The sequence below is a fragment of the Salmo salar genome, chromosome ssa13 (assembly GCF_905237065.1).
Source record: "Salmo salar chromosome ssa13, Ssal_v3.1, whole genome shotgun sequence".
Classification (NCBI taxonomy): Eukaryota; Metazoa; Chordata; class Actinopteri; order Salmoniformes; family Salmonidae; genus Salmo; species Salmo salar.
In genome coordinates, this window is record NC_059454.1 from 97,335,108 (window position 1) to 97,356,315 (window position 21,208).

General features: G+C 42.0%; 1 protein-coding gene across 2 annotated transcripts in view; it reads right to left on the reverse strand.

Annotated features, from left to right (window-relative positions):
* Positions 1–12,054: 12,054 nt before the first annotated feature.
* The window catches only part of LOC106568334 (spliceosome-associated protein CWC27 homolog), a 49,287-nt gene continuing 40,133 nt past the window's right edge, over positions 12,055–21,208 (reverse strand). For both annotated transcript variants that reach the window (XM_045692501.1, XM_045692500.1), the window contains one exon: positions 12,055–12,330. The gene's annotated coding sequence lies outside the window, so the exon portion shown is untranslated. The remainder of the gene's footprint in view (positions 12,331–21,208) is intronic.

The window sequence follows — 21,208 nt, forward strand, 5'->3', positions numbered from 1 at the left end:
GAGATGGTGTGTGTGTGTGAGTGACTGTGTGTGTGTGCGTATGTGCGTGTGTGTTAAAGCCAGCAGTAAGGACTCTGAGTCCCCACAGTAGTAAAGGGATGTTGTCTCTTGGCCAAGTGGCCATCACATCTAAATCTCCATCAGAGATGAGTTATACAGGCCATCCTCCGCATCCTTCTCCTCCTCTACACAGCTAATGACAGACAGCAACCTAATGGGGATGAATGGTGAGGATGGGGCTGTGGGTACTCTTGGTACTGTACAGTTACAGTAGGCGGTATAGCTGTCTCTGGGTTAGTGCTCTTGTTTGCAGTTCTGCTTCATTGTTATGCTGCACTTGATCTGTGTCTAGTCTAAGAGCTGTAGCTTAATTAACATGTTTTAGGTTGTTTCCGTCCACCCTGGGAGTCTCAGAACATCAAAGGATGACATCATAAAATAACTAAATGACATCCTAGAATAATTAAATGACATCATAGAATAACTACTGCGGTGACACCATACATAGCCAGTGAATCCTAACATGTTCCTCCTTTGGAGCCTCCTTTTACTACTTTTACTTTTATTATTAGTGTGCTTTGAATGAGGCTGAGTCTACTGCTACTGGCTAAAAACAGAACCAAATAAAGCCTCTATATATAAATCTGGCTAATACTGTCACTTAGACAAAGTAAACGAGTGTCACACCCTGATCTGTTTCACCTGTCTTTGTGATTGTCTCCACCCCCCTCCTGGTGTCGCCCATCTTCCCCATTATCCCCTGTGTATTTATACCGGTGTTCTCTGTTTGTCTGTTGCCATTTCGTCTTGTTGTCAAGTCAACCAGCGTTTTTGTTTCAGCTCCGGTTTTTCCCCAGTCTCTCTTTTCTCATCCTCCTGGTTTTTTCCCCCTTGCCTGACTTGTTTTTTCCCCCTTGTCCTGACCCTGTACCCACCCGCCTGACCACTCTGCCTGACCCTGAGCCTGCCGTCCTGTATCTTTGCCCCATCTGGATTTCCAACCTCTGCCTGACCTGACCCTGAGCCTGCCTGCCGTCCTGTACCTTTGCCTCTGCTGCTGTAATAAGCTTTGTTACTGCGACACGGTTTGCATCTGGGTCTTACCTTATCCTGATAACGAGTCCATATACCAGGCCATAAAAGTGCAATCAACTGACTAAGTGATTAAACATAACATTAGAGGAATGACACAACATTTTATGGGGTGAAACACCCTTGGTGCTGTGTGTGTGATAAAAGCTGTCTACCAGGTCTTTCTGATTAATGCTGACAATTAATCGTAATTATAATATATACATTCTGATATGTTTGGAAGTGTGTATTTATTTAAGTTTAACACAACCCGTCATGTAAAGAAATGCATTTTAATCTTTCTTTTTGGGTGGTAAAATCCAAGAAGTAAATTTGCATGAATTGCTCGTAACCCATTTCAGGCATGCTGTACAAAACGTTACATACCTCAAATAATTCCTCAAAGTAAAGATGCGAGTATCTACTTAGGTGACGGATCGATGTCTCTCACTGTTTCTCTGACGTTGATACTATCTCCAAACTAGTCTAGGGTGGATATGGGAATGGACCTGCTGCTATCATGTGGGTGTAAATAAGGAAGAAATACACAGAAGGAATACATTGGCAGGTACTATCTCTACATGGCAAACTCTTCTCTGTTTATATTGTCTGCTCTTGTTTTAAAGACTCCTTTTGATTGTTGCGTGCGTTAGATGTGGAGACAGAAAGACTGTGGCAGGATGTTTGGGCGTGTCTTGAAAAGACATCAGGTCTTGAGGTCAACAGAAAATGTATTTTTTTTTCAGGAAATTCACAAAGGTATTTGTATCCCAGCAGGACTACAGACATTGGTACTATGCAAAACACCAATAAAACGCTAAAACATGAGAAAGAGAAGGAGCGAGAAAGAGAGAGAAGACAGAGAGCTTTTTCTTCGACGTTCCTACCTGAATGAACATGACCAAAAATGTGTGTGTGGGGGGGGGTTACAGTATATCACGCACAAATGAAGGTATGTGTTCAGTCACAGCCAATAGCAGGTAGGCAACCACTAGCTTCCTGACCATTAATCTTTTCTATATCCTGACCTGGGGCTTTGTCCACTGCACAGGACTGCACAGGGCTGGGAGGGTTACATACCTTCGATACTTATCTGGACTGGGACCAGTCATGGGACACAGAGCGAGAGAGACTTTTAGACAGCTTCCTGGACAAAACATTTCACTGCAATAGTGAAGATGAGAACTTGACAGTAGAAAGCTTAAACAGTATATTTGACCTTTATGCTTCCTTATCAAATGTAAACACTTCAAACAGACAACATATGAAAATTAACAACAATGACAAATGGCTTGATGAAGAATGTAAAAACTTAAGATAGAGTTTTAGAAACCTATCCAACCAAAAACACAGAAACCAAGAGCCTGAGTCTACGCCTTCACTATAGTGAAACACAAAAACAGTACAGAAATACAGTAAGGAAAAATAAGAAACAGCACGTCAGAAACCAGCTCAGTGTAAATGAAGAATCTATAGAATCTAACCACTTCTGGGAAAATTGGAACACACTAAACAAACAACAACAACAAGAACTAGCTATCCAAAACGGAGATAAACCACTTCACCAATATTTTTGGCCCCAAAGAACAAACAGCAAAAACATATACATGATCAATTACAAATCTTAGAATCAGCTATTAAAGACTACCAGAACCCACTGGATTCTCCAATTACATTAAATTAACTACAGAACAAAATACAAACCTTCGAATCCCAAAAGTATTGTGGTGTCGATGGCATCCTAAATGAAATGATAAAATATACAGACCACAAATTCCAAACAATTTTCAAACATTCCATAACAAAGCCATCACGGACAGACAGATGCACCTAGAGAAGAGTCCCCTCAGACAGCTGGTTCTGGGACTCTGTTCACAAACACAAACAGATCCCACAAAATCCCAGGGCAACAACACAATTAAAACCAACCAAATCATGTGAAAATAAAAGGTAATTACTTGACACTTTGGAATGAACTAACCAAAAAACAAAGCAAAATGGAATGCTATTTTTCCCTAAACAGAGAGTACACAGCGGCAGAATACCTGACCACTGTGACTAACCCCAAATTAAGGAACGCTTTGACTATATACGGACTCAGTGAGCATAGCCTTTATATTGAGAAAGGCAGACCTGGCTCTCGAGAGAATACAGGCTATGTGCCCAAATGTATGATCATATTAGAGACACATATTTCCCTCATATTACATAGGCCCACAAAGAATTTGAAAACAAATCCAATTTTGACAAACTGAAGCTTATAGAGACCCCAGCTGATGAATAGAACAATCTTAAAAGTTTCTACTTTGGTTTAGATACAAGCATCATGAAACCTCTAACACAATAAATTAATTTGACTTGGTGAAAATCCGATTTTTAGACCAACTTGCTTTTTCCATGTGGTTTCTTCCTTCACAGACTCCATGAAATGATGCCCTCTTCCTAAATATTTGGTCAAATGATTAATTAATTATAGGGTGGATGAACTTATCCAACTCTCCCCTACCTGTGTTTTATATTTGTTCCAATGCAAAGGTCTGTTCTAGCATCAATCAACTGAACAGTCGGTGCAGAAAATACAGATACAGTAGGAGAAAGTCGAGAAATACAATACTGTATTTAGAGATAATTAATTATAAGCGTGGTTGGTGGCCGGAGAGGTTTCAGAGGAGGCCAGTGTCATGACTGGAGTCAGATAACCTTTCACCTGTAAAACTTTCTCTGAGTTCTGAGGCACTAGTCATGGGTGGAGTTCTTCATTCAATCAGTCAGTCAGTCAACACAGGTCTACAGGCTCCACCACCCACACAGTAGAAACACATCAAGTATCCAATCTCTATTCAATCAAACCTGCAATGAAATATGTGGGCCTATATTCCACAATGGTCCACAACAGCAGTTGATGTTGTTAATGCTCACAATTGTGTGACCGAAGCAATGATACAATGAATTCATCAGATGTTCAGTCGTTGTTTTCTCGGAAGGAGAAGGCGTGGTCATCCTTTTCAATGAGCAGGATTCCCTGTGGGTTCCAAACGTGGCCTCTTCCTTTTCAATGAGCAGGATTCCCTGTGGGTTCCAAACGTGGCCTCTTCCTTTTCAATGAGCAGGATTCCCTGTGGGTTCCAAACGTGGCCTCTTCCATTGGGGACCAGAGTCATTCTCAGATTTCAACAGCCTGGTCTCATTTCTGAAGACTTTATTCAGAGTTCAATAACCATACTAACATTATTGCACCAATGTAGTCATTTCAAATAAAACGTCCCCTTTGCAAGAATCATCTCCCAGAAATATGGTATGAATTCATGCAGTATCTTAAATGGAAATATGGTATGAATTCATGCAGTATCTTAAATGGAAATATGGTATTAATTCATGCAGTATCTTAAATGGAAATATGGTATGAATTCATGCAGTATCTTAAATGGAAATATGTTTGCAGTCTCCAGCGGGTGGGTTAGATAACCTTCCAGCGTTCAATTTAATGCAAAATGTTCATTCAGTCCGAGGTAAACTATTTCTTAAATTTCCTTTTTAGAGTTTAACCTTGGTTGTAGTCTTGGCCTTAATTGATTGTTTTCACTGGTTCTTTTCTATACTTTAATTTAAGATTTTGGGGAAATAGTCTTCACTCCTGATCAGTATCGTCCAATCCCTCAGGTTGTGTGTGGTTTCGTGGGGAGGCAGCCTTGCCTCTATTGGATGCAGTGTCTGGCAAGGCCTTGCAGGGGGAATTCATCTCGGTGTTGGTGTTACTGCTCCAGTACCCCCCTTCAGAAGGAGGATATTATGCTAGATCACATCCCCTGGTTGGCATCTCTCCTGACACATACCCCTCCAGTGGCACTTCAACTGAGGCTCAAATGACATCCTCTGAACCCTATCCCCCTTATAGTGCATGCAGTCCACTAAGCCTTAAGTGATCAAATCAAAACTAGTGTACTACAATAAGGGATCTGGTAAAAAGTAGTGCACTACAAGAAATAGTGGGCTCTGGTCAAAAGTAGTGCCCTATAAAGCAACTAAGCGGTTGTTTGTGCGTTATAAGATGAGGAAAGACAAGCAGCACAGGAGCAACAGGTTTCAGTCAGGTGTAGGGACGGAGCTAGTGACTTATCTAATACATCATCCAGGGACTTTTACAAGGGACGCACGCTCACTTGTCTCCATTGTAATGCAAGAAGCACATTTGGACTAAGGAGAAGAGGAAGAAGAGGAAGGAGGGGAGGAAGAAGAGGAAGAGAGAGAGTTAAAACCTCACTGCTGAAAAATACATCTCATAGTGGCAGTGAAATATGATGTGACACACAGACATTTATACAGGTTAACCATATTAAAGAACAGTGGCCCTGCCTGCCTGCCTCGGCTTGTCTTTAACTATCCCCTCTGTTTTCACCGTGAGGCAATTACAATACAAACACTCAGATGACTAGACCATAGACTTTCAGCACACAGCTCAGGTAGGAAGGGACATTGTGGCAGAGGGTCACAGAGACCCAGACAGACAGAGGTTGTAAAATCACAGTACATGTTGGTCAGAGTCACTTAATGTAATCATAGTTTAATTCGGGGGGGTTGAAAGAACAGTGCTGGATGTTGCACCAAGGTCATACTGTTTTACAATAGGTGACAGAGACCTACAGTTGCATTTCTCTCCTCTGTCTCCTCTTTGAGCTCTCTCTCTTTCCAACTCAGTAATAACCCCAATATCAACACTTCTTTTGGACATGCTCTGCTGACCCTATTCCGATGAGAAATCCCTACCGATGGCCTATCAAGCACAAGAGAAAGACACAGGCACAAAAAAGGCGGTTGGGTTATGTCCATCCCTCCTAATTGCACATGGACACAGGCACACACACAGCTCCTGCCCCATACAGCCAGCTTGCTCCCTCTCACACAGGGTACTTGGCCAGGCTGTGAGGACTCATGGCTAGGGGTTAAAGGTCAGACATGTGAGCCTCGGCACTGCAGGTGTGGGGGTCAAAAACATATGACAGAGCAGTACAGGGGCAAGAGTATACGAGGAGGAAAGATGTATTTCATATGTCAAATGGGTGCTGTGATGGTAGATCAGAAACAAGACCTGTAGAGTCTACTGTAGACTATAGAGTCATCCAGCCCTGTAGTCTACTGTAGACTGTAGTGTAATCCAGCCCTGTAGTCTGCTGTAGACTATAGAGTCATCCAGCCCTGTAGTCTACTGTAGACTGTAGTGTAATCCAGCCCTGTAGTCTACTGTAGACTGTAGTGTAATCCAGCCCTGTAGTCTGCTGTAGACTGTAGTGTAATCCAGCCCTGTAGTCTACTGTAGACTGTAGTGTAATCCAGCCCTGTAGTCTAATGTAGACTGTAGTGTAATCCAGCCCTGTAGTCTGCTGTAGACTGTAGTGTCATCCAGCCCTGCAGTCTACTGTAGACTGTAGTGTAATCCAGCCCTGTAGTCTACTGTAGACTGTAGAGTCATCCAGCCCTGTAGTGTACTGTAGACTGTAGTGTAATCCAGCCCTGTAGTCTACTGTAGACTGTAGTGTCATCCAGCCCTGTAGTCTACTGTAGACTGTAGTGTAATCCAGCCCTGCAGTCTACTGTAGACGGTAGTGTAATCCAGCCCTGTAGTCTACTGTAGACTGTAGTGTAATCCAGCCCTGTAGTCTGCTGTAGACTGTAGTGTAATCCAGCCCTGTAGTCTACTGTAGACTGTAGTGTAATCCAGCCCTGTAGTCTACTGTAGACTGTAGTGTAATCCAGCCCTTTAGTCTGCTGTAGACTGTAGTGTAATCCAGCCCTGTAGTCTACCGTAGACGGTAGTGTCATCCAGCCCTGTAGTCTACCGTAAACTGTAGTGTCATCCAGCCCTGTAGTCTACCGTAGACTGTAGTGTCATCCAGCCCTGTAGTCTACTGTAGAGTCATCCAGCCCTGTAGTCTACTGTAGACTGTAGTGTAATCCAGCCCTGTAGTCTACTGTAGACTGTAGAGTCATCCAGCCCTGTAGTCTACTGTAGACTGTAGTGTAATCCAGCCCTGCAGTCTACTGTAGACGGTAGTGACATCCAGCCCTGCAGTCTACTGTAGACTGTATCCAGCCCTGTAGTGTACTGTAGACTGTAGTGTCATCCAGCCTTGTAGAGTCTACTGTAGACTGTAGTGTCATCCAGCTCCCACTGCCAAGAAGTAAAATAACAGAGGAGAATGGTAATGTGAGCATCCCTCCAGCCACCTTACAGTAGCTCAGACAGACAGCTCAGTCTGGACAAGGGCAGAGGATATAGTGGTGATGGTTGTAGTGTTGAAGGATCATAATAATGTTATTACCATCTCATACTCAGCAGTGACAGACAGACAGACAGACAGACAGACAGACAGACAGACAGACAGACAGACAGACAGACAGACAGACAGACAGACAGACAGACAGACAGACAGACAGACAGACAGACAGACAGACAGACAGACAGATGAGCAGTATGTCCTGCCCAGAGCGAGCCAGAGCACTGCAAGGCCAGGGAATGTTAAGGATTCTGCTGGTGCTGCCGGACTGGACAGTGACATTGTGTTGTCCTCTGTACTCTGTCCAACCACCACTACAGGAAGTCTGTATGTTAAAGCTAAGCTGCTTTTTATTTTCAGAAGATACATATATCAGGCTAATAGCAAGCTCCTTATTTTGAATTTGACTGTTTCATATCTATTTGTTTGTTTTGTTCTGCACAACATTGTGAGCGCTTTTGGAAACAGAAATTGTTTCTTGCCAAGAGCCAATATTGATATCAGCCACTCACAAGCCAAAAAGGAATGGGCCGCAACCCATCATTAGCATGGCTACAGTAGGTAGTCTGAGGGAAGCATGGTGCCTCTCACCTGTTTTACATTAGCAGCGGCAGCTCAGGCGCGGGCCAGGCCACGGCCGGCCGACCAGGCTCATAGTGGAACATTACCTCTCCTTCCTGTTCCATATGAGAAGTTAAGCAGTAACCCAGAAGAGCAGTAAAAAGTGGCCTGCCGGCCAAACTCAGCTCCTGGTCACACATGGTAGAGAGCTACAGCATTTACTCCAACCACTATTACAGGAAGGCAGAGAGGCCAGGCTGGTCTCAAATGGCACCCTATTCTCTGTGTAGTGCACTACTGTCGACCAGTAACACCCTATTCTAACTATGACCGGAACCATCCTATTCCCTACAATATTGGTGCACTACTTTCGACCAGTCTATGGCTCTCAGTTGGAGAATGAAAAAAGGGAAGCAAGGGGGTTTGACTGTCACTAGTTTCACCACAGCTATATGTTCCTAGCGTCAATCTAATGAAATGACTGGGTGAAGGCAGGTCATATCTGCTTGACAGTTTTAGAACAGAGAGTAGAGGAAGCCCTAAAGACAGACTCAAAGTGCATCCCAAGTTTCAGCCTATGGGTCGTTCCACAAGATGGCTGCCTTTTGCATCCCTTTGATATTTTAAGTATAATTGTGCACCAATAATGAATTTTAAAAGCTGGTTATATTAATTGAAGTGCACTTTAATATGGATAAATAACTAAATCAGATGTTTTATATGAATAAAGGCTTGCTAAAGTGCCCTCAGTCAACCCTGTGTCACTTCTAGGAAGATTTCAACCCACTTAATCCCACAATATCTCCAAGTTTCACCATCATTGTAAAAACGTAGTTATTTTGCTGAAGAGTATTATTGATACTGTGATTAGCGACGCATTTACATCTGGTAAAGGTAAAGTACAGGTTACGCAAACAACTTGACCTGAAAATACCTGGGCAGCGATGCTCCCATCCAACCTGACAGAGCTTGAGAGGATCTGCAGAGAAGAATGGGAGAAACTCCCCAAATACAGACGTTCCAAGCTTGTAGCGTCAGACCCAAGAAGACTCAAGGTTGTAATCGCTGCCGAAGGTGCTTCAACAAAGTACTGAGTAAAGAGTCTGAATACTTATGTAAATGTGATGTTTTTTTATTTTTAATATATATACACATTTGCAAAAATGTCTAAAAACCTGTTTTCACTTGTGTGTAGATTGATGAGGATTATTTAATTGTTTTTATCCATTTTAGAATAAGGCTGTAACGTAACAAAATGTGGAAAAAGTCAAGGGGTCTGAGTACTTTTCGAATGCAATGTATCCTCCATGCAATTGAGTGTTGAAAGAAGAGATATTTTATAGTTCATTTCTTAAAGGTTAGCAGGTCCAAAAGGCACCACATTTCGTGAAACAACCCATGTAGTGCACTACTTTTTAAGTCGCAAGTAGCGCACTATATAGGGAATAGGGTGCCATTTGGGGTGCAAATAAAGACGGAGTCAGGGACTTAATAGAGCTTTAATACTACTTTTCACAACTTGTGCTGGAGAGCTGCTTTTATGATTCCAGTCATGTGTAGTAACGCTGGCTGGCTCGGTCTACTCAGCTGCTGTTTTATCAGATCTGAGGAAGAGTTGACCTTAGGTACAGATTAGAGGTCGACCGATTATGATTTTTCAACACCAATACCGATTATTGGAGGACCAAAAAAGTAGATACCGATTAATCGGCCGATTTTTAAAAAATATATATATAAATATATATATATTTGTAATAATGACAATTACAAAAATACTGAATGAATACTTTTATTTTAACTTAATATAATACAAATAAAAATCTATTTAGTCTCAAATAAATAAATACATGTTCAATTTGGTTTAAATAATGCAAAAACAGTGTTAGAGAAGAAAGCAAAAGTGCAATATGTGCCATGTAAAAAAGCTAACGTTTAAGTTCCTTGCTCAGAACATATGAAAGCTGGTGGTTCCTTTTAACATGAGTCTTCAATATTCCCAGTTAAGAAGTTTTAGGTTGTAGTTATTATAGGAATATTTCTCTCTATACCATTTGTATTTCATATACCTTTGACTATTGGATGTTCTTATAGGCACTATAGTATTACCAGCCTAATCTCGGGAGTTGATAGGCTTGAAGTCATAAACAGCGCTGTGCTTCAAGCATTGCGAAGAGCTGCTGGCAAACGCAGGAAAGTGCTTGTCACGTACGTTTGTAGAGAAGGACCAAGGCGCAGCATGAGTATCGTTCCACATCTTTATTAATATGTGAAACTTAGCAAGACATACAATAAACTATAAACAAAACGTGACGACAGAGGTGCAACTTGCACTAACTCAAAATAATATCCCACAAAAACAGGTGGGAAAAACAACTACTTAAATATGATCCCCAATTAAAGACAACAATGACCAGCTGCCTCTAATTGGGAATCATACAAAAAACCCAAAATAGAAAAAAGAAACTAGAACCCAACATAGAAATAAATAAACTAGATAAACCCCCCAGTCATGCCCTGACCTACTCTACCATAGAAAATAAGAGCTCTCTATGGTCAGGACATGACAGTGCTGTTTGAATGAATGCTTACGAGCCTGCTGCTGCCTACCACCACTCAGTCAGACTGCTCTATCAAATATCAAATCATAGACTTAATTATAACATAATAACACACAGAAATACGAGCCTTAGGTCATTAATATATTCAAATCTGGAAACTATCATTTAGAAAACAAAACGTTTATTCTTTCAGTGAAATACGGAACCGTTCCGTATTTTATCGAATGGGTGGCATCCATAAGTCTAAATATTGCTGTTACATTGCACAACCTTCAATGTTATGTCATAATTATGTAAAATTCTGGCAAATTGTTAGGAAGAAATGGTCTTCACACAGTTCGCAACGAGCCAGGCGGCCCAAACTGCTGTATATACCCTGACTCTGCTTGCACAGAACGCAAGAGAAGTGACACAATTTCCCTAATTAATATTGCCTGCTAACATGAATTTCTTTGAACTAAATATGCAGGTTTAAAAAATATATACTTGTGTATTCATTTTAAGAAAGGCATTGATGTTTATGGTTAGGTACATTCGTGCAACGACAGTGCTTTTTTCGCAAATGCGCTTGTTATTAAATCACCCGTTTGGCGATGTAGGCTGTGATTCGATGATAAATTAACAGGCACCGCATTGATTATTTGCAACGCAGGAGAAGCTAGTTAACCTAGTAATATCATCAATACCATGTGTAGTTAACTAGTGATTAAGTTAAGATTGATTGTTTTTTACAAGATAAGTTTAATGCTAGCTAGCAACTTACCTTGGCTCCTTGCTGCACTCGCGCAACAGGTGGTCAAGTCTCCTCATGGAGTGCATATAATCGGCTATAATCGGCGTCCAAAAATGCCGATTACCGATTGTTATGAAAACTTCAAAATCGGCCCTAATTAATCAGCCATACCGATTAATCGGTCGACCTCTAGTACAGATCCAGGATCAGCTTACCCTCTCCAATTATCTTAACTATTAGGGGGAACAACGCTAAACTGACCTTAGGTCATTCTCTTGGGGAAACTACTGCAGCAGCTTCTGCCTCTCCTCCCTTTCCGATCATTGTTCACCACAGTTAGGGTTGCAAAATTCCGGTAACTTTCCTAAAATTCCCAGAAATCCCTGTTGGAGGATTCCTGGAATCAGAGAGGAACAGAAATGGAGCTGCAAACATCAAAAGGCATGTACGTCTTATGAGAAAGGTAATTTATTATCAGTACATGTTCATTACATTGCTCATCAGACATGTTGACATCAATGACATGGAACATCCTCCATCAACCTTACTACTTTACCTAGGTACCTGGGCATTTCTCACCCCTTCACCTTACCTTCCCAATTCTCACAACACAAACATACAGTAGTGTAGGGTGATAAAAATTCATTCCCGGAAATGTGGGTTCAGATTCCAGTTCAAAATGCTAGAAGGATACTATGTCTTGATGACAGAGCTTTACATGAACTATAGCTGTCAGGTCACTAGCGTTTCCATTTTATCAGGGATTATGCTGATGGGCTGGAGTCACGTTAGCCCTGTGTTAGCTACATCAGTCCAGATGTGAACAGAGGCCAACAGCTTCTCAATAACAGCTGTTTTGGTGCTTCATGGCATTCCAGGGTTCAAAGTTCACACAGTTTAACAGGAAGGAGAGACAGTTGTTTTGAAGTGGTGGGTTAGAGCGGAAGAGAGGAGTGAGGCCTGGTCTGTCACATGGCTGGGGTTAACCTCCAGGCCTAACTCCTGACCGTCGTCCTCACTCCGCCGTTTGTTGACGGGGTTGCGTGGATCATAGATGTCAAACATGTCTTCGTCCTGCATGATGGCATCCTTGACTTTTCTGGTTTGCTCATCAAACTGGAGAACATGGGCCATCCTAAATATATAAGAAAGAAAGAAATAGAGAAAGGTTGACGATTTATAACCAACAGACTAGACCTGGTTTCACTGAGACATTAACGCACAGATCCAAAATGGTGAAAGTTGCAAAAACATGGCCAGGTTTCTACTGACTAAAGACTCATACCATTCTAACTTCCCCTACAGATATTAAAGCCCCAATGTCCACAATAAAAACATCAATAATCACAACAAAAAGAGATGCGTCTCCATCGGTTCCTGAGAACAGATGCCCTTCCTCTGAAGTGGATGTTAAGTCACAACAGGCATCCATGTTATCAAGATGTCATGGTGGTTAGAGATGACATTGTATTGCTGATAAAGGAATAGGCTACACCTTTTACACAGCACAACACAGTAATGAGTGTGCTTAACACAGAAGTGTGCTAAAGAAGAATATCACATTCAAAATATGGGGTCGAAATGTTCTGTTCTCTTATGGAGGAGGAGGAAGAGGAGCAGAAGAAGGACGGATAAAAAGGTGAGGAGGTAGATGGTGAAGAGGAACAAGAGAAGGAAGTTGACTGATATGCATTTGGAAGCATGATTAGCTTTCCTGTTGTCCTTTAGGGACTGGCAGCAAGCAGCACCGTCACAGCAGAGAAAAAGAGGGAGAACAGTTGAATCTGAAGGAGCCAGCAAGAAGCAGCTGAAGGAACAGCAGCTAACATGGAATTCCACCTACATAGGACAGGTTTACAACTGACATCCGCGATGGAACTGAACTGCCACCGGAAGACTAGGTAGGACGGATATAGCATACTTCTAGAATTCCACATTCTATATGGTTTCACTGACAAGCATTCCGTTTAATGATCATTCCAAAGGGTAGATTCAATATGGCCACAAGCTTTCAACTGGAATGTGTGTTCTGCTAATTCTAAGTGTATTGAAAATTCCTTTAGGATCAGAGCTGCCTCATTAGTAAATAAAGGAGATGCATGACAGACGATACATGACAGACGAAAGACTTTACAATTGACATACATTTAAAAACATGAACATGTAGCCTGTGTGTATCTATCAGTTACACATACAATGCCTTCGGAAAGTATTCAGACTTTTCCCACATTTTGTTACGTTACAGCCTTATTCTAAAATGGATTGAAAAAAATTAAACTCAGCAATCTACACACAATACCCCATAATGATAAAGCAAAAACAGGATTTTAGAAATTCAGCAACATAAAAATATATTTAGATATTTGAGATTCTTCAAACTAGCCACCATTTGCCTTGATGACAGCTTTGCACACTCTTGGCATTCTCTCAACCAGCTTCATGAGGTAGTCACCTGGAATGCATTTAAATTAACAGGTGTGCTTTGTTAAAAGTTAATTTGTGGAATTTATTTCCTTCTTAATGCGTTTGAGCCAATCAGTTGTGTTGTGACAAGGTAGGGGTGGTACACAGAAGATAGAACTATTTGGTTAAAGACCAAGTCCATATTATGGCAAGAACAGCTCAAATAAGCAAAGAGAAATGACACGAAGGTCGTGAAGGTTAGTCAATCCGGAAAATGTGAAGAACTTTAAAGTTTCTTTAAATGCAGTCGCAAAAACCATCAAGCGCTATGATGAAACTGGCTCTCATGAGGACCGCCACAGGAAAGGAAGACCCAGAGTTACCTCTGCTGCAGAGGATAAGTTCATTAGAGTTACCAGCCTCAGAAATTGCAGCCCAAATAAATGCTTCACAGAGTTCAAGTAACAGACACATCTCAACATCAACTATTCAGAGGAGACTGTGTGAATCAGGCCTTCATGGTCAAATTGCTGCAAAGAAACCATTACTAAAGGACACCAATAAGAAGAATAGACTTGCTTGGGCCAAGAAACATGAGTAATGGACATTAGACCGGTGGAAATCTTTCCTTCATAATACGGTTTATTATTCTTTTTGTTGAGTTTAGTCACAATTTCTCAATTTGCAGTAAGTCAGCCAGTCAGATGTGCAGCCAGACTTATTAGCCACTCCTTTCGCCTCATCTCTTTCAACCATACATTTGTTCAATTCCTCATCAATCCTTGGAGCCTCAACAGTTCTAACAGTCAGTTTCTTAACAGGTGCATGTTTAGCAATAATTGGAAGAAGCAATTTCATAAATTCATCAAGTGCAGCATCTGGATGCTCCTTATTAATCACATCAGACCAACAAATATTGTATGTTGATCTTTCAACTGACACTGCTTACAGAAAAACTTATCGGTTTATAAAAATCGATATTTTAGAGAGAAGATCCCAGGGTTAGAGAGGAAAGGGATTGGAAGAGAAGCAAAGGGTCTGAAATGTCATAAAACGAGGTCTTGACCAAAGCAGGGACTGATTGGCCAATGGCCAGCTACCTTTCAGGAAGATGAATGAAAGCACAGCAATAACACAAACATAGATTTAGCTGTCGTGTTCATCAAGCTTTTTTTTCTCCGCTTAGTCAGTCCGTCTAATCACTCACAGTGGCCTATATTCCCAGAGCCTCACACGTTATCTACCCAACATCACCTTCTTCTTCTGGAGAGAACACGTATCTTAGATCAGCTGTAAGTCAAATCTTAATGATTTAACCTCTATCAACCTGCTTCCCTTAGAACACACTGACCGAAAAACTCCAATGCATTACCTAATAGGCCAAGCCTATCAGTCAAACAGTTAACATCAAACTACCAGTGTAAAGCTACAGAGACCAGGAACTCCACGGGGAGGCAGGTAAAGAAAGCGGAGAAAGAGATGACTTCAATGGGGTGAGGCAGGTCACCGGTGTCCATCAGGCGGACTCATCTATCCGGCACAGAGGGATTTGCACCACATGCATAATGCTCCTACAGGGACACGACACACCTGTTTGGAGGGTTCTGATGAAGACCATGCGTCACACAGGGGTCACCGAGCTGAACACTGGGTTAATTAAAATCAAGATAACATCTTCCCTTTTATCACCAATTCACAGAAGATGAGAGGTTATTTTATTATTCGGGGGGGAGGGGGGGGTATTGCAGGTAGTTGTTTTATTATTCGGGGGTATTGCAGGTAATTATTTTATTATTCGGGGGGTATTGCAGGTATTTATTTTATTATTTTGGGGGGTATTGCAGGTAGTTATTTTATTATTTGGGGGGGTATTGCAGGTAGTTATTTTATTATTTTGGGGGGTATTGCAGGTAGTTATTTTATTATTTTGGGGGGGTATTGCAGGTAGTTATTTTATTATTCGGGGGGTATTACAGGTAGTTATTTTATTATTCGGGGGGTATTACAGGTAGTTATTTTATTATTTTGGGGGGTATTACAGGTAGTTATTTTATTATTTTGGGGGTATTGCAGGTAGTTATTTTATTATTTTGGGGGGTATTGCAGGTAGTTATTTTATTATTTTGGGGGGTATTACAGGTAGTTATTTTATTATTCGGGGGGTATTACAGGTAGTCATTTTATTATTCGGGGGTATTACAGGTAGTCATTTTATTATTGGGGGGGTATTGCAGGTAGTTATTTTATTATTTTGGGGGGTATTACAGGTAGTCATTTTATTATTCGGGGGGTATTGCAGGTAGTCATTTTATTATTCGGGGGGTATTACAGGTAGTTATTTTATTATTTTGGGGGTATTACAGGTAGTTATTTTATTATTCGGGGGGTATTGCAGGTAGTTATTTTATTATTGGGGGGGTATTGCAGGTAGTTATTTTATTATTCGGGGGGGTATTGCAGGTAGTTATTTTATTATTGGGGGGGTATTGCAGGTAATTATTTTATTATTCGGGGGTATTACAGGTAGTTATTTTATTATTTTGGGGGGTATTGCAGGTAGTTATTTTATTATTTTGGGGGGTATTACAGGTAGTTATTTTATTATTTTGGGGGGTATTGCAGGTAGTTATTTTATTATTTTGGGGGGTATTACAGGTAGTTATTTTATTATTCGGGGGGTATTACAGGTAGTTATTTTATTATTTTGGGGGTATTGCAGGTAGTTATTTTATTATTTTGGGGGGTATTACAGGTAGTTATTTTATTATTCGGGGGGTATTACAGGTAGTTATTTTATTATTTTGGGGGGTATTACAGGTAGTCATTTTATTATTGGGGGGGTATTGCAGGTAGTTATTTTATTATTTTGGGGGGTATTACAGGTAGTTATTTTATTATTCGGGGGTATTACAGGTAGTCATTTTATTATTCGGGGGGTATTACAGGTAGTCATTTTATTATTTTGGGGGGTATTGCAGGTAGTTATTTTATTATTGGGGGGGTATTGCAGGTAGTTGTTTATTATTCGGGGGGGTATTAGGAGGTAGTTATTACATTTGAGGGAGAGGGGTGGGGTATTACAGTAAGTTATTACATTTTGGGGGGAATTACAAGTAGTTATTTTAATTGGGGGAGGGGAGGGGTATTACAGGAAGTTATTTTAATTGGGGGAGGGGGGTATTACTGGAAGTTATTTTAATTGGGGGAGGTGGTATTACAGGAAGTTATTTTAATTGGGGGAGGGGGGTATTACAGGAAGTTATTTTAATTGGGGGAGGGGAGGGGGTATTACAGGAAGTTATTTTAATTGGGGGAGGGGAGGGGGTATTACGGGTAGTTATTTTAATTGGGGGAGGGGAGGGGGTATTAGGGGTAGTTATTTTAAATGGGGGAGGGGAGGGGGTTATTACGGGTAGTTATTTTAATTGGGGGAGGGGAGGGGGTATTACGGGTAGTTATTTTAATTGGGGGAGGGGAGGGGGTATTACAGGAAGTTATTTTAATTGCGGGAGGGGAGGGGGTATTACGGGTAGTTATTTTATTTGGGGGAGGGTATTACAGGAAGTTATTTTAATTGGGGGAGGGGAGGGGGTATTAGGGGTAGTTATTTTATTTGGGGGAGGGTATTACAGGAAGTTATTTTATTTGGGTGGGTGGGGGGGTATTACAGGAAGTTATCCAAGTCAATGTATTGCCATACGAGTTGTGTTGTATGCTGTCAGACACCACTGGCAGAACCGCTTTAATCAGCCACTAAGATCATATTAAAATGTTTGTCCTCCTCGTGTGTGTGTTGGATGGAGTGTGTCTGAGTGTGCACTTGAGTTTGTGTGCGAAGCTAAGTATGAGTGTATTTGTGTCAGCTGTCTTGTCTCTCTGTGCATGTGTGTATGTCTGCCTTCAGTGAAGCGGTATGTGTGTGCTCTGCAGTCCCCCTCCTGTGTTCATGTGAACTGGGCAGTAGTAGTAACAGCTCATCTAGGATGTCATGGCTCTATTCTGGCAGACAGGGTTAGGATTAGGCCAACCACTACCATCATTTATCTAGCAGCCTCAGTGATGACAGGCACACAGCCTCACCGCTCAGACTTACTAAAGAACAGTGTGTGTCAGGCTCTGGGCTCCCACCGTTCAGAGCTCCACAGTCTGCTCATCAAATCCACTCTCTACCCAGAGCTCCACAGTCTGCTCATCAAACCCACTCTCTACCCAGAGCTCCACAGCCTGCTCATCAAACCCACTCTCTACCCAGAGCTCCACAGTCTGCTCATCAAACCCAAAAGAGGGAGGAAAGAGAGAGCAACAGAGCCAGACTGACAGAGACATGTCTGTGAGCCTGTGTATGTCTGTGTGTGTTATAAGAATGGTGTGTGTGTGTGTGTGTGTGTTAGCAGAGCGATCTATAAAATAGAGTTTGTAGACCCAGACACAGTTGGAATAGTTTCTAGTCCCCTGGCCCAGACTTGACTTGGGGAGTCTGACCTGTAGTAATGCTCTAGTTCCTGTACCAGTGCTCTCAGAGTGGCACAGACATCTACTCTACTGGCTGGCAGAGTGTTGTTCTAGACTAGGACTACAGTCCAAATGACACCCTATTCCCTAGTTGGTGCACTACATTTGACCAGAGCCCTGCTAACTGATGTGGCTCACGCAATGGAATGTATTTTTTGTAATGTCAGTTGAGTTGATTCAACAAATCACAGCACAGATTGATGGGTACACTTCCTGCTTTGCTCCCATGGGTAGACTTGCAATGGCCGCCAATCTACCCATTATGCCATTATTGACTTGAATGGGGATGCCAGTTCTATTCATTGTATTTCTATGGTCACAGCTGATTTTCTGATGCTAGCTCTGTCTGGGCAGAGAGACCAGGCTATGCAAACATGCATGCACACTGCTGTCGTCATTGTCTTCAATAAATTGTTATATCTGAAGTATTGGCACAACTTCAGGTGCCAATACACACAGTCGTGTTTTAACTTCCAGCAGCCGCTCCACAAGGCGCCTCTCACGCGCGCACACACGCACACATACGCAGCAGCAGCAGCAGAGAAGAGAAACATTACATTTAAAAACCTAACAGAAAAAGGCCAGAAAGGTGACTGGCTGGGGGAGAAAAAAATTGATATTGCATATGAATCTGATTCGTCTGACAGAAGGAGCGGTGTGAGCCAACAGACTACAGTCTGATTCGTCTGACAGAAGGAGCGGTGTGAACCAACAGACTACAGTCTGATTTGTCTGACAGAAGGAGCGGTGTGAGCCAACAGACTACAGTCTGATTTGTCTGACAGAAGGAGCGGTGTGAACCAACAGACTACAGTCTGATTTGTCTGACAGAAGGAGCGGTGTGAGCCAACAGACTACAGTCTGATTCGTCTGACAGAAGGAGCGGTGTGAACCAACAGACTACAGTCTGATTTGTCTGACAGAAGAAGCGGTGTGAACCAACAGACTACAGTCTGATTCGTCTGACAGAAGGAGCGGTGTGAACCAACAGACTACAGTCTGATTTGTCTGACAGAAGGAGCGGTGTGAGCCAACAGACTACAGTCTGATTCGTCTGACAGAAGGAGCGGTGTGAACCAACAGACTACAGTCTGATTTGTCTGACAGAAGAAGCGGTGTGAGCCAACAGACTACAGTCCTGAATGTGGCCTCCTCACTATAGGGTTCATCACATTCTATATCCTCACCCTGTATGCTCTAAAACATTACATTAACATCCCTATATGTCCTATACTTACAACGCATGTGTGTTTTCTATGCATCTGTGAGTTTCTTACACAGTGGCAACCCAAGGTTGTGTTGTGTGAAAACATGCATTAGGGATGACAAACCCTTCAGTCCTGCTACAGGCTTGGGTAAAGACAACACTGAAAACTTGACCGTTCTGTTTTTAGTTTTAGGTAGTAAAGGAGCAGCAGTATTAGGTCTTGCTAGTAAACAGCGTGGGTGTGGAATGAAAGCCAGTAGACCTAATATGTATCTTCTGTACGGAGCAGAGACTGATGCAGAGCTCAGCCCTGCTGCTGACAGGGCATTATTCAACCCGCTCCTTTGTTGTCCACTGTTAGTGTAGTGCTGCGCTCAGGAACGGCCTTTACAACACAGCTTCACACACACACACACACACACACACACACACACACACACACACACACACACACACACACACACACACACACACACACACACACACACACACACACACACACACACACACACACACACACACACACACACACACACACACACACACACACAAAGACGAGGAAACAAAGTTCTAAATAAGAGAGAGAAAACATGCCCCTGTTAGAGCCATCTTTTCAATTGTCTGGCAGTCTGTGTTTCTCTGAGATGAAGGAAACTAAAAGCGAAAGCTGGCACCCAGGCCATACAGTTACATCTATCTAATCTAGACCAGTTAGTCAGCAGTGGGTCAAGTCGTTTAGGAGCCTGTGTTGTGATGACTGGTGTGAGGGGAAAATGATGTATTCACCTTACTTGTTGGCTATGTAACAATTATTTACTTAACGAACAGTAAGATATTTCTGTCCTGCTAATGCTGTGTTTTATGGTCTCCACTCTAGCACCCTGCAGCTAGTCTGGGTGTTGAGGACATGGGCTCTACTAGAGAGAGCTTGAAGCTGACAATTGACTTGTGTTGGTGATAAAAACCTAAAAGCTAGCATTCTATAGACCAGATGTGGTGTGAGTGACTCCAGATAGAGAGAGCCTGGAAGAGTTAAGAACAATGCATCATTATCTCATCTTCCTGGCATCTGGGAAACTAAGTAAAAGACCATCCTGTGTAGATAACCAAGGTGGCTTATGGGAAGGTTAAAAGTGACTGACTAAGCAATCTTAGTATCAGCTATATAAAAACTGTGCATCGTCTGTAAAGGCTAGACTCTCAGCCTAACAGTCAGTCAAGACTGGTGGGCTGACGGTCTCATTATTGCAATAATTAATCCATAATAAATAAAGATGATTGTTTGAAGAAATGACCAAGTCTCACACAGTACTGAATTAACAACACACTGACCATTAACAGACGTAACAGGTCAAAAATCAAATCAAATGTTATTTGTCACATGTGCCGAATATAACAGCCTTACAACCTTACAGTGTAGACCTTACAGTGTAGACCTTACAGTGAAATGCTTACTTACAAGCCCTTAACCGACAATGCAGTTTCAAGAAAAAAGCCCCCCCAAAAAGTAAGAGATAAAAATACCAAATAATTAAAGAGCAGCAGTAAATAACAATAGCAGGGCAATATACAGGGGGTACCGGTACAGAGTCAATGTCAATGTGCGGGGACACCGGTGTCGAGGTAATTGAGGTAATATGTACATGTAGGTAGAGTTATTAAAGTGACTATGCATAGATAATAACAGAGAGTAGCAGCAGCATAGAAGAGGGGAGGGGGGGCAATGCAAATAGTCTGGGTAGCCATTTGATTAGCTGTTCAGGAGTCTTATGGCTTGGGGGTAGAAGCTATATAGAAGCCTCTTGGACCTAGACTTGGCGCTCCGGTACCGCTTGCCGTGCGGTAGCAGAGACAACAGTCTATGACTAGGGTGGCTGGAGTCTTTGACAAT